General features: G+C 44.5%; 1 protein-coding gene and 1 pseudogene across 1 annotated transcript in view; one reads left to right on the top strand and one right to left on the bottom strand.

Moving 5' to 3' along the window:
* The window catches only part of ITGA9 (integrin subunit alpha 9), a 415,573-nt gene that overhangs the window by 376,943 nt on the left and 23,522 nt on the right, over nt 1-15,108 (top strand). The window lies entirely within an intron of this gene.
* On the bottom strand, nt 3,146-5,383 carry LOC104657457 (annotated as a pseudogene).

Raw genomic sequence — 15,108 nt, 5'->3', positions numbered from 1 at the left:
TGTCTTTCTTAGACCTTTCCTAAGGCAGACCACATCTGCCTTACCCATCACATTACTCCATGGGTAAATATTGTGTTTTTGGTTTGGTTTGGTTTTTAAGAGACAGGGTCTCACTCTGTCACGCAGGCTGGAGTGCAGTGGCACAGTCATAGCTCCCTGTAGCCTTGAATACCTGGCCTCAAGGGATTCTCTCATCTTAGCCTCTAGAGTAGCTAGGACTACAGGCGCACTGCCATGCCTAATTTTTAATTTTTTTTAAATTTTTTTGTCAAGATGGGGTCCCACGATGTTGCTCAGGCTGGTCTCAAACTCCTGGCCTCAAGCAATCCTCCTGCCTCAGCCTCCCAAAACACTGGGTTTCCAGGCAAACATTGGGTGTTTTAAAAACAAGTTGTTTGAATGACTTAAAGAGATTACACCCAAATTGCCAAGACCTAGTAACTACTCTTTAACCCTATATTTACCACCCCCTTCTCCTCCATAAAGTGCAGTTGGCACCAAGGCCTCCGAGACACGGGAGGATGTGGCAAACCATGAGGCTTATTGTGGAGGTGTGGGAGAGGCTGGAGGAAAGCTGTGGCCTTGGAATTTTATTGCCTTTGATTGTTGTTCTTGCAGGAGCAGGGGGGTTGAGGGGGGTTCATCCTGTATTTGACGCCCACACTAAGATCCCAGGGGAGTAGAGGAGGAGACAGCAGCCGATGCACTTCTTTTGCCAGTGAGCTATGCAGTGATGCTACCTTTCTGCATCCCCTTCTGTGGAATTTACCGTCTCTCAAGGGCAACTTACCCTTTCTTACAAGAGTCAGTGTTGCTGTGACACATTTACAAAAGTGACAAGTTTATAATGATTATGTGCTTAGAAACTGTTGTTGGCCGGGCGCGGTGGCTCAAGCCTGTAATCCCAGCACTTTGGGAGGCCGAGACGGGCGGATCACGAGGTCAGGAGATCGAGACCATCCTGGCTAACAGTGAAACCCCGTCTCTACTAAAAAAATACAAAAAAACGAGCCGGGCGAGGTGGCGGGCGCCTGTAGTCCCAGCTACTCGGGAGGCTGAGGCAGGAGAATGGCGGGAACCCGGGAGGCGGAGCTTGCAGTGAGCTGAGATCCGGCCACTGCACTCCAGCCTGGGCGACAGAGCGAGACTCTGCCTCAAAAAAAAAAAAAAAAAAAAAAAGAAACTGTTGTTAACTTACTCTCTGACAACAGTGGAGACACCACATGTCGAAATGTCAGAATGGGGATCAAACCAAAGACCACTCTTACAAGACCCTGGTTGGGAAGGGTTCATGTAGAAAATAAATGCTGGGCCGAGGCAGGCAGATCACCTGAGATCAGGAGTTCAAGACCAGCCTGGCCAACATGGTGAAACCCTGTCTCTACTAAAAAATATAAAAATTAGCCAGGCGTGGTGGTGGGCTCCTGTAAACCTAGCTACTCAGGAACTGAGGCTGGAGAATCACTTGAAACCAGGAGGTAGAGGTTGCAGTGAGCCGAGATTGTGCCACTGCACTCCAACCTGGGCGACAGAGTGAAACTCCGTCTCAAAACACAAACAAACAAAGAAAAAACAATAATAATAATGATGCTTAGGAATAATAATAATGATGCTTAGGGACCTCAGTAAAACGTCAGTCCTGCCCGTTTTTGGTGAGTAAGAGGTGATATAACATCAGTGAGCCTGGGATGAATATGAATTCCTGAACGAGTGAGGGGTTGGGCATTCCCTACCCAGTGAGGGGAACGAGTGTTCCATGCAGACTTTTATGCTCTACCCACAAGAGAAGTTGTCCAAGCACTATTTTTGTTCGTTTGTTTGTTTGTTGGAGACAGGGTCTGGCTTTGTCACCCAGGATGGAGTCAGGGTCTTGCTTTGTCACCCAGGATGGAGTGCAGTGGTGCAGTCATGGCTCACTGCAGCCTCCACCTGTCGGCTCAGGCCAGGCACTAATTTTAATAATAGAAACCAAATGGAATGATGCTGGGTCATTTACTACTTACGGTCAGTTTTTCTGGAAGGTCCTATATTTGGAGTTGGCGTTTCCCTTTTCTTCCCTGCCTTTTGGCAATTTAACTGCTAATTCAGACCTCCACCTGGGAAGTGAAAGAGGAAAGTGGTTCCCTGCTCATTGTCATAGTTCTGGTTTAAAAGTTTTATAGCATTAAATACATGCCCAACATGAGAGGTTTAGAATGTTCTGGTAAACCACAGTGTTAATAAGTAGAAGCTAATGGAAATACCTAACAGGTTTTCTACATGTGGAATCCCTTGTGTAGATGAAAAAAAAAAAAGTACTGGGCATATTGCCTTCCATTATAGGACTAGACTGTGGGATCCAGGAAAATGTTGCTTAACATCTCGTTGGATTCCAAGTCATCTGTACTCCCCCAAAATACCACTTCCATTAATTACTGTTCCATTTTGAGCACTATGGTGATATTTTCATTATCAAGAGTTCTTGGGAAGAGGCTGAGGGTTTTTTTTAGCACTCCCAAGAAAAAATTAACACACATGAGAATCCCACAATGCCCCTTCTCCCTCCTTTCCATGACTTTGCCTTTTCAGTCCATGAGCTACAGTGAAGTTCTACAATCTGTTGTTCTCAATTTTCCTGGCAGGAAAAAAAAAAAAAATCTTTTCTGAGTAGGAAGGTTTGCCTTTTTAGAACAAACACGTTCTTCCCTGCGTGATTCTTCTGAATGCCTGGCCCTCTGTCAACCATCAGTCTGAAGGGGAATTTCCATAAAGGCTCGTCACCAAATTTAAATCAGGCAAAGTTTCAAAGATTTTAGGTTAGGCACCAAATTGTTATGGCCTTGGAAGGAACAGGAAATATACTTATATTGGTATCAAGCAGGGTGTGAGTGGAAAGGAAAACAATCAGATTTTTAACCACATAACGTGTGCATGGTGGTAAATTTAACTGATTGAGAAATCAAGCAATATTCCTGTGATTTTTTTAAACAGGAGTTTTAAAGTGCATTTTATATTGAGTAGTTATTTCACGTTTTCTTAAAACAATTATTGTATTGAACTAAAAATAAACGAGGTAGTTTGTTCACATAACAAATCTATATTCAAAGACATGTGTACGATTTTCCACTTAGTCCATTTTTCTGTTCTCAGCATTACTACAAATGCCTCATTCCATCATCACGTTGAATTCTTCAGTATCTTCTATATCATTCCGGGGCATCTCTGGGAAGCAGTGATGCCTGTCTTCCCTTAGAAGCACACTGATAACCCCAATATACCCACAATTCACACTTTTTCCCTTCTCTGAGGTGTGCTGTTTTTTGGCACAACAGAAAAAACACACTACTAGGATTTGCAAAACTGCATTCTGGGCCTGGTTAGGTCATAAACTACAGAACCTTAGGTCATATATTCTCACCAGGTGCTTGTTTCTCCACTGCAAAAAATAATTCATATTTGCTTGGTCCTTTGTAGTCCTTTACTGTTTCATTTATCTTCATGATGACCCTTAAATTTAAGTAAGGTAGTATTATGCTCATTTTATAGAAGAAATTCAATCTCAAAGAGGATACAGTCTCCCAAAGATCCCACAAGCAGTAATATATTAGGCAGAGCTAAACTCACACCCTCTCACTCAAGATCCTAGTATTGGTACATGCCACGCTAATAAGTGTGCTAAAATGGATGAAGGGGCAATTTCTCAGGTCCCTTCGAATGATCCTGCCCTCTGCTTCTACTTGATATTTTTTCTCTCTTCTCTCAACTAGCATTAACATCTGAAACTATATATAATCACCAAATTTCATTTACCATGGTTTTTTTATTTAATCTTTAAATTTTTCTATTTCCATGTTAAATGCAGAGAAATGTTACTTTTTCGAAAGTTTCTACTGCTGCCTGCCTCTCTGAAGGCCACAGGACTTACCTATTTGTTTGTCAAAGCAGAAATTCCCAACATTTTGTAAACATCACTAATTTTTTTTATAGCTGTAAAGATGATTATTCCATACTTAAAACCAACTCAAAATAAAATACTCAATACTTCTTATTCCCTGGGGTAGTAATTTTAATTAGATTCTATTGATTAGTTATTTTATCCTGTGTGCCTTTATTTGGGAAATACTGTTGGTCTACCGTGCTATTGAATCTCTTTCCCTAACAAGAAAACATCAGTCTTACGAGTCCGGAACGCTTTTACTTTCACTATCACATATGGAGAGTGAACTAAACACCTAACTTGGAAAGTAAAACTTAAATAAGGGATTCAGGACACTTCCCAAGGGGTCATATGACCAATTTAAGAGTTAGTATGATGTGCCTAAAATAACAAATTAACTCTTTTACTTATAATAAAAGTACAAATGTGCTGATTAGACATGCTGACATGTACATATGAAATATGCCTAAAGCAAATTAAAAGAAAACAAAATAAATTCTATGGCAATCTTGAAAAGTCTGGGAGCTCAATAAATATTAAAAGTATGCTCTCGGCCGGGCGTGGTGGCTCACGCCTGTGATCCTAGCACTTTGGGAGACCAAGGCGGGCAGATCACGAGGTCAGGAGAGCGAGACCATTCTGGCTAACATGACGAAACCCCATTTCTACCAAAAAATTTTTTTAAAAAATTAGCCAGGCATGGTGGCGGGCGCCTGTAGTCCCCACTACTTGGGAGGCTGAGGCAGGAGAATGGCATGAACCCAGAAGGTGGAGCAACTGAGCAAGACTGTCTCAAAAAAAAAAAAAAAAAAAAGAGTATGCTCTCACAATGAGAGCATTAAACACTTGGTAATTAACATAATTTAATATGCCCAAAATGAGAAAATATACAGGATGAGGGATGAGGAGTACACATAGGAAATTTTTGTGATTTGCTTCATTTGATTGTATTGCTTGCTTGTCTTCAGGAAGGAAGATTTTGACTTCAAAAGTAACGAAATATTTAAGAAGGGAATTCACATCTTTCTGTTCTAAATGGTATTCTTGTGCTATTTTCTCAGCAGTCCATGTTTCTGGAAAAAATGTATGATTATTGAGAAGTGTCAATGCTTCTACAATGGAAATTTTGCCTTTGGGAATGCTCTTAATATTTATCATACCAAAGTGATGACCTTTCAGCAATCTGAATTCCTTTGGCTCTTGACGTGTTGTTTCAGCAGCTTTTACCTGCGCGGAAGACACGGGATCTTTGGAATCAACATATACATCTTTTAGAAATGACAGCAGCTTGTCATCTTTATGAGCAGTCTCTCCCTTAATTTCTGAGTAGAGACTAATCTGCTGTCACAGGAGGCTGTTGGTAGAGGACTGCCTGGGAGTGGGAGAGGGCTTCATCTTGCTGATTTCCCATTCCGCTCGGTTCTCTAGGTTGAAATGCCTGATCCTGTGAGTCACCGCAGCCCCCATCTCCTCATAACATGAGGCCCTCAGGTTTACGCCACACATGGGAACACTGGCGCAGGAAACCTCCGGGGCACCCGGAGCGTGCACACATGTCCTATGATTCTTTTTATCTTTTATTCTTATGCCATGGTTCAAGTTGTGTTTTACAGAGCATTTGGGTGAATAACTAGAAATATGGCATAGATTCTTGAGGCTTTGCCTGGTTCACTAATGACTGGCTCCAGGGCCTTTCTCAGGGAGCGTGTTAGCATATGTCTAGGATCAGCCACAGCCGGACCTGGCTCTGTACAGACCCAAACCTGAGAATGCCATGTGAGACCTGCGTGACTGCAGAATCAAAGTGCTGATTGCGAGGTGCCGAGTACATGTTGAATTTCATCTTCAACCTAACTCTACTTACCTTTCGGGGAGTGAGTAGGGGGTGAGAGGGGAAAATTCAGAAAGTGTTGTTTGAGGCCCACAGAAACTCTAAAGGTGAAGAACAGGAGAAATGTAGTTAATCATGCCCTGGAAATCTGGCCTGCAGAAAGAAAAGGAATTTATCTCTGAGAAGGCCTTCAGGAAGAAAATGAGTAGGCTCTGGAGATGTTCATCTCTCTTCATGGCAGCCATAAAAAGGTATCAGATGATGTTGAGGGGTGAAGGCGCTTTCTCTGATCCCTGAATTGGTTACTGAGGCCCACAGAAGAAGAAAGGACCCCATCATTTGAGGCCAGGAACTCCCCCAAGGCAAATCAAGACTTTATGGAATCAGCTCTGTTACTGCAAGACATCCCCTCAAACTCCCATCTCAGTCTGTATGAGAAGCGTGCAAGAATTCTTGCTATTTTCTTGATATTTTCAAATAGCAGAATACATGATAAACTTGTAAGTCCACAGATGAGTCCGTAAGCTGCTGCCATGTGGAGCGTGCACCAGACTGAGGTCTTCGGTGCCAGCCGGAAAGACTGGCTCGTTGCATTTCAGCAGAATCAGAATAGATTCGAAGGCTATCCAGTGGAAGTGCTCAGAATTGCACTGGAAGACTGGAGAACCAGACCGAAAATCAGAGGGATCCGGAAACCTGAGGACCATAGGCTGTGTCCAGGCGCAGGAAGTCTGGCATGGTGTCCTGGACACTGGATACAGCTGTCCCTAGCTTCTCTTCACCTTGTGCTCTGTCTGGAGTCAGGCAGAAACCTTTCTACTTCCTGGAGTTGCTGAGAAAGTTCGGTGATACCAGCATGAAGCTCCTAGAAGAAAGGCTGGTGCACAGCTGCTGCTTAGGGTGGCACAGCACTTCTGCAGACCTGCCCACATGTGACTTGCCCCTTCACACCACTCCCTAACACTCCCCACCAAAGATGCAAGCCTGGTATCTCAACCAGAGAGGCATCTTTCAACATGGCAAGCAAGATTACTCCAAAAAAATGCCACTTACCATTCGTTTGGTGTACTGCTTCTAGAGGCAAAGTTTACCGCTTTTACTGTCATGAAGTAGACTGTGACTTGTTATTTATCATTTATGTGACCAATTATAGTTACAATCATGTTCCATATGACAATATAATCTTTCCCCCTTGAACCTCACATTATGCTGAGACGTAGGATGAAGAGGAGGGTTGTTGAAGGTTCAACACCACCCCAACCTATGCCATCAGTAGTGGGTGGTGGGCAGTTCTTTCTCCTCACCCACCTCCCCACATGTGAGAATTAAGCTCTGACCATCAAGAATTGAGAAAACTCTCGGTATAGTTTGCCAGACACATGAGTCATATTTTCTAAAGGTCATCATTTGCTTATTTGTTTGATGAATATTTATTGAGGGCTTGCTAAGAGCCAGGCACTGTGCTAGGCACTGGAGACTCGATAGGTAACAAAAGAGACATGATCCCTGGCCTGCCCTCCCGGAGTTGGCCAAAGAGGCAGCAGTCAGCAAGGATGCAAACAAGGATTCTATTTCCAGTTGAGGTTAGTCCCCAGGGAGTAGCCTGCTTTAGATTGGGGGTCAAGGAATGTTTCTCCCAGGAAGCTGAGACTGGCAGATGAGAAGGAATTCTCTTGCCAAGCATGAGGAAGAGTATCCCAGTTGGGGAGGAGAGTTGTATGGAGCCCCAAAAGGCTTGGCCTCTTCAAGGCACGGAAAGACCAGGTAGCAGGAAGCTGGTGAGCAGTGAAGAGAACCATGGTGGACCTAGGCAGGGTCCACCCCAGGTAACACCACTGGGCCATTACAAAGGAAAGCCATTGAAAGCTTCTGTTTGGAGCAGGGAATGGCATGATCCAATGTATGTTCTTTAAAAATGATAGGCCATTGTGTGGATGGTGGGTTGTAGGGGCAAGGGTGGAAATAAGGAGCTGGTTAGAAGGCTGTGACTATCACCTGGCAAGAGGTCAGGGTGGCAGAGGAGATAGAGCAAGTGGACAGTATGTCTATTTCATTGAAGGTGCAGTGACCGGTGCCAGTCACATGTAAGGAGTGCTTATCCTGGAGGACTGGGAGGGATCCAGTGTCATCTCAATGCAAAGCCTCTTGCACGACACATCCACAGGGGCACTCTGTTGATAGTGGCTGTCATTGCATAAAGAGATGGCCAAGGAGATGAACCACATGAAAAATGAGCCTTTTTCTCCCCAAATCCTCAGGTCCTGGTTAGTTTACTCTAAATCAAAGTTTCCAGTCATCATCATGATTATCATCATCATCATTATTTTTAGGCAACAGAACCCATTTCTAAATTGAAACGTGCTTTGGTTGACTCAGGGGTTAGGTTCCTGGAACTCCCTCCTGGTGGCTTCCATACCCGCTCTCTGGACCCCTGGGCTCTAAAGAAGCCACTGCTATGGAAAGTTGTATTTTCAGAAGGTTACCCAGTTCATCAGAGGCTTTCACTAGACACTAGTTCTACCCCCAATAACTATGAACAAAATGAAATTTTTACCCTCAAGACTTCCACAGCCCCAAACAGGTCAACACACATATAGACACACGTGCACACACACTCACACCCCTGCAGCACTGTATGCATATGTGCCCAGAGTATCTGTACTGAAGAGGTCAAGACAGGCTTCACAGAAGGAGTGACCCCTGAACAAGTATTGAAGGAATTTCCCATGTGGACAAGGAGGATCAGGCATTCAAGATGAAGTCAGATGGTATCTTGGGCTGGATTCTCAAGAAGCAGACCCTGAAATGAGGGCATCATGTAAGTAGTTTATTTGGAGAGGTGCTCCTAATGAGACTGGAAATAAATGGGACAGGATAGGAAAGAGGAGAAGGGAAGCAAGAGTGAGATGTCAGGGACCATCTTAGCCTCATCCTGATCCTGACCTCGGAGCTGGTCCTACCTGGAAGCAGGGGAGCTGGGCTCTCACACTCCTGTATCTGCCAGTCATTGGTTGGGGCTGCTCCAGAGGTAGTAACCCCGAGGCACTTGACCCTCTAAAAGTAAGGCAGGCCTCTAGAAGTGAAGGCATGAAAAACCTGGGGGCTGTGCAGGCCGAAGCAAGAGAGGGGACCCAAGAGGATCTGGGCAGAGAACTGAGTCTTGGCCACAGGTGGAAATGTTCTCCACTCGAAGCCTGCGTGCTCTGCTCAGTGTGTGTGTCTGTGTCCCCTTAAGATGAAAGACCTCATTGTGTGAGGTGTGCTCAAATCTGCCCAATTCCTATGAAGTGCTGGGCATGTGCTATCATTACCTCCTGTGAGTCTGACATTGCCCCTATGAACTAGGCACTACGACTTCCATTTTCTGTTGACGAAATGGAGGCTTTGGGAGTGAAGAAGCCTGCCGGATGTCCCACAGCCGGTCAGTGAAAGAGCCAGTTCTGGCCACAGCTCTGCCTGTTGGCAAGCCCTGAGTCTCCCTTGACCCCTTGCCTCTCTGGCTTGTGCTGTCCCGTAGCCCAGAGCCCACACACAGAGCAGGTGGGAGGAATCGCATTCCTGGGTGGTAGACAGCTGATCTTCTGTTTTAGGAGTGACCCTTGGCTCTAAGGGCCTCAGGAGCACATCATGCTCAGACTATTTGGTGGTCAGTTGGCTTTGGAACTCTTCCCATTGTGTCCTGATCCTTAAGCAGATGCACAGATGTGCAGTCAAGGGGTGAATGAAGGCTCCTCAGGATTCTCCATCGCTTCAGGTAAATGAGCTCCATCTCCTCTCTCTCTAAAGAGCAATGTGAGGATTATGGGGAGTAGTAGATCGGAAACCTCTCAGCATGGTGCCTGGAGCATAGTAAGTACTCTACAAATGTGATCTGTTACCAATAACAGAAATTAGCAGAGCCCAGCTCATTCCTCTGCAAATTCTGACAGAGCAAGGGATTTCGGAAACGTGACACCTGGCAGGCACAGGGTATGTTTGATATCTGCGTTCATCACAGCACAGACTTACAGTGCCAGTCTTGCCGAATGCACAGTTTATTTTTTGTTCATTTATGTCATCTCTGTAAGTCTCCCTGTGCCTCTGAACTGGCTTGCTTTCTAGGCTGAGTTCTGAGAGCCATCTGAGGCATGGTTCTGCTGAAAACATTTCTTCCAGCCCCAACCACCCTGTCTCCCTCCTCCCTCCCCCACACCTCCACTGGCTATTAGATGGAATCAGAAGCAGGTGGAAGTGTCATCTCACTGTCACAGATGTTATTCTCTTTCCACTTCTTATTTTATATAAATTCCTTCCTTCTGTTGAGACAAGTGTGTGATGTTGACAGCAGAGAGCATCTTGCCCTTGTCATTGACCTTTAGCTGGCCTAGGTCTGGAGTTGAACCTCCTCTTGGATAATATTGACCGAGCTGTCTCCCATCTCTGGAAGCCCTCCATCCAGCAGAAGCCTGGGCAAGATGTACAGCCATTGTGGTCATATTCTCAGGCCTTGTGGAGACATGGGCATTGCCAGCTGTTACAGTAGGCATATTTGCATTGATCAGAACATGAGAGTTTCCAGAAACACAGAAGTGAATCAAATAGTGTGATTTAGGTTCACCCACTGCCTCAGACTGGAAGCTGGCTTCTGGCCACTCCCTGACACCAGCTTGCCAACCTCAGGTGCATTAAACTGTACAGCAGCAGGCAGGGTGCCAGTGTCTGGACCTGCCTCGAAGGCCCGTTTGTCCTCCTCAGAGGCCCCCTTGAGACAGATCCTCATACTCCTCATTTTCGTCTGTTTTGTTGGTCAGCATCCAGTGTGTGAGCCCTCCAGCCAGGGTCCACACCAGGCCATCAGCCATCCCTTCACTGGCCAGAGCTCCTGCCTTCCCCAGCTCAGCATGCTACGACCCTCACAGCCACTCCCCCAAAACCAGCAGACTTCTCCTCAGTCAGTCTTCTCCTTTCACACCACCTTCTCTCTTATTGAAACCATGGATCTATCCTGGTGAAACCATTTCCCCTGCAGCCCTCTCATGGGGCTCTTTTTCCTTGTACTCCCACATGCAGTTATCTCTTCTGATCTAGATTCATTTTGCAGTGTACCTGCTCAAAACCCTCCAGTGGCTTCCCATTCCTCTTAAGGTAAAGCATGGAGATCTTACTGTGACCTCCAGCTCCTGTCTGTCCAAGCACATCATGAACATCTTCCTGTGGCTTCTTGTTCATCCTGTTGGCTCCAGTCCACTGGCGGATGGCAGTGTCTCACCCTTGCCAAGTTCACTCATGCCAAAGGGGGGTTGCATATCATGTTCCCTCTCCTTGGAATGATCTTCCCTCCCTTGTTTAGCTGGTTAACTTCTGCTTGTCCTTTTACCTTCAGCTCAAATGGCTCCTCAGGGAACTCTGTTCAGTCCCATGCCTCTATCATGAGGATCTTTTATCATCATGAACTTCTCCTTTGTAGCCCTTCCACAGTTATAATGGTGCATTTATTTGTCTAATTGGTTAGTAGTCTCTACAAGCTGGAATTACTGTGAGGGCAGACTGCCTGTTTTATTCATCAATGAATTTCCACAATGTCTAGCACATAGAAGATACTACAGACACATCTGTTGGATGGATGGATGGATGGATGGATGGATGGATGGATGGATGGATGGATGGATGGATGGACTGACAGAGTAGATGGACAGATTGACAGGTGGTGGATGGGCAGATGGATGGATGGATGGATGGATGGCCAGGACTCCCCCAAAGGATATAACATATAACATTTGCAAGTATATTTTTGAAGGAGAGGGAAAATAATCACACTCAGAGACTCCAGCTTCAAATCCTACCATCTCTTTTGTTGCAGACTAAGTCGTGTTCATACTTCATCTGATTTTATAGCAGAAATGATGTTGAATGTATTAATTTATATATTCATGAATCATATAATGAATCAATGACTTGGTTCAGGTAACAGGAATGCATGCATTCACGTCTTTATTGTATACAAATTCACAGTTTACTGGAGTCCATAGACAGGAAGATTCATCATTACCTTGGAGAGTGAGAAGGACCTAGAACTGGGACTATGAAGTATCCAGCTGTGGTTTTAAAACTGTTTTGTTGGAGCCATGGGTTCCCTTGAGTTGGTTTAGGGGCTGCTGAGACCAGGTTAGGGAGGAACAGGGCTTAGAAAGAGGGGCTGGGCCAGGTGCAGTGGCTCACACCTGTAATCCCAGAACTTTGGGAGGCTGAGGCACACAGATAACTTCAGCCCAGAAGTTCAAGACCAACCTGGGCAACATGGCAAAATCCTATCTCTACAAAAAAAAAATAATAAAAATTAGTTGGGTGTGGTGGTGTGTGCCTGTAGTCCCAGCTACTTGGGAGGCTGAGGTGGGAGAATCACTTGAGCCCAGAAGGTTGAGGCTATAGTAAGCCAAGATTGTGCCACTTCACTCCAGTCTAAGCAACAGAGTGAGACCCTGTCTTCAAAAAATAAAAACAAACGGGGGCTGAGTAAGCTGGGTTCTAGCTGCCTACCTAAGAAGCTCCACTTATATGCATTGGGATGCTACAGTAGGTTGAAAATTACTATGTTTCCAAGAGCTCAGAGAATGATTAATTCCCCTGAAGATGGGGAGCAAGGCAGACTTCTTGGGAAAGGAGATATTGGAGCAGAGTCTGTCCTTTAAAAAAATAAAATGGTTTTACTTGCCTTTAAAATGCTCAATTTAAAAAATAGTAAAAAGTAGAAAAGAGAAATAATATTCATAATATCAAAACACATCTATTTACTTTAAAAATTCCTACTATATTTCTGCAAAGCCGAAGTCTTCTATGTTTTAGATAATCTTCTCATTTTTTATTTTTTAATTTTTTTTTTTCAAACAGTCTCACTGTGTCGCTCAGGCTGGAGTGCAGTGGCACAATCTCAGCTCACTGCAGCCTTCACCTCCTAGATTCAAGTGATTCTCTGCCTCAGCCTCCCAAGAAGCTGGGATTATGGGCATGCGCCACCACACATGGCTAATTTTTGTATATTTTGTAGAGATGGGGGTTTCACCATGTTGGCCAGGCTGGCTTGAACTCCTGGCCTCAAGTGATCCACCCTCCTTGGCCTCCCAAAGTGCTGGAATTACAGGTGTGATCCACCACACCCAACCTATTTATTTTATTTTATTTGTTTAGTTTAGTTTAGTTTAGACCAGGTCTTGCTCTGTCACCCAGGCTGGAGTGCAGTGGCACACTTACGACTCTCTGCAGCCTCGATATCGCATGCTCAAATGATCTTCCTGCCTCAGCCTCCCAAGTAGCTGGGATGACAGGTGCACGCCACCATGGTCAGCTAATTTCTGTGTTTTTGTAGAGATAGGGTCTCACTATGTTACCCAGGCTCATCTTGAATTCCTAGGCTCAAGCAACCCTCCCACCCTGGCCTCCCAGAGTGCTGGGATTATAGGCATGAGCCAGCATCTTCTTATTTTTTAAATTAACATAATAAACATCATTTTCCCACATTATTACTATGTTTTCAAAAGTCTCTAAAATTTGGCAATCAGGTAAAAAAATGATTACGTATCCTTTCAGTGTCATACTAGAGCATCCCCTCACCCCTTTCTACTCAAAGTGTGGTCCACGGACCAGCAGCATCAGCATCATAGGGGAGATTATTTGAAATCTAGGCTCTCAGGCCCCACTCTAGACTCTAATTCAGAATCTACATTTTAACAGAGTTCCTCCTGTGATTCTTACACACAATAAAATTTGAGAAGCACTGGTCCGCAGGCCTGCCTAACCCTCCAGGGCCCAAATTCTGTGAAGTTACATATTAACTTATAGAAGGCTGATAATTTATAAATGACTCTTGCCAGTAAAGACAAAAATGATTTCTGTTTGACTGAAAATATCCCAAAGGTTAGAGTTTACTGCCTTGTAGGATATTAGCCAGTTTTGTACTTGATTTAGTAATCTGATTTCAGTAATTTTTTTCCTGTGACTACACATTTTTTTCTGGTCTTTTTAAAACTAGTGTTGCCACCCTGCTGACTTCCTCAATAACAACGTAAATAAATCTTTGCCATGTATTCACTATATATTTGTATGAGAATCATGTTTTTAACTTTTTGAAAATTATGCTTTGACAGCCAGCTTTACTGTCATCATTTTTAATAGTTCTATGATATTCTATTTTGTGATTGACCATAGTTTATTTATCTATTGCCCTGATGTTAGACACTTAGGATATTGCTAATTCAGCACCAATATAAATAATTCTGCGGTGAACATCTTTGAGCATAAAACTTTTTCCATATTTTGTATTTCTTTCCTTTGAGTAAAGTTTTCAAGTACAGAATTAATGGATCAAAGGGTATGAACATTTTTATTTTAATTTTTTATTTTTTTAAGACAGAGTCTTGCTCTTTCACTCAGGCTGGAGAGCAGTGGCACCATCTTGACTCACTGCAACCTCCACCTCCTGGATTCACGCGATTCTCCTGCCTCAGCCTCCCAAGTAGCTAGGACTACAGACGTATGCCATCACTCCTGGCTGATTTTTGTATTTTTAGTAGAGACGAGGTTTCACCATGTTGGCCAGGCTGGTCAAGTATGAAGATTTTTAGATGAGCAATAATTAGCTTGTCAGATGGACAAGGATGGAAGGGCATTCCAGGAGGCAAGAGCAGCCTGCAGAGAGGCTGGGGACCACCAGTCTCACAGAGGAGAGGCCTCTACCTGGCTAGAATGTAAATATGTGCCCTGGGAGCAGCTGGAAAGGCAGGAAGGAGACCAGAGTATGAAGGCCCTGGTGTCCTGAATTAGATGCTCAGCCTGAAGGAAAATCATGGACACTGTAAACCAAAAAGTGACGTGGTGAGACCTGTGCCTTAGAAAAACAACTCTAACAGGAAGGAGGCCTTTCCGAGCCTCCTGTGATAGTGCTGGTGAGAGAAGACAAGATGTGAGCCAGGAAGTACCTGGGATGGAAACAAGAGGATGGAGAGAAAAGTTGTTTAGAAAGGTGTAGAGGCTTAACCAGGATCATCTGGCTCATTGGTGGTGACGACGGGACCTGATCATCAGTGCTTCTTGCCTCTCCATGTCGTCCATGTTGCTGTTCCTTCCTTGGAGTTTTATTTTTTAATCTAAGATATGACTTCCTAGAGCTGCAGGACGCTCAGCTCATCACTCACAGATGAGTTTGAGAGTTGTGATGTGAGAGAACAGGCTCTGCCAAAGCATGGAGCATGCATCCAAGGGGATGGACAGCATCCCTTAAAATAATAAGAGATGAAGCCCACATTCCGGGGAAGTGACAGGGCATTCTTGTGGAACTTGCCAGACTAAACTGTAGCTGCTACTTTAACCTCTGTGTCCACAAAACCAG

Source organism: Rhinopithecus roxellana, chromosome 1 (genome assembly GCF_007565055.1).
Source record: "Rhinopithecus roxellana isolate Shanxi Qingling chromosome 1, ASM756505v1, whole genome shotgun sequence".
NCBI classification, from domain to species: Eukaryota; Metazoa; Chordata; class Mammalia; order Primates; family Cercopithecidae; genus Rhinopithecus; species Rhinopithecus roxellana.
This window is presented reverse-complemented; position numbering and strand designations above follow the sequence as displayed.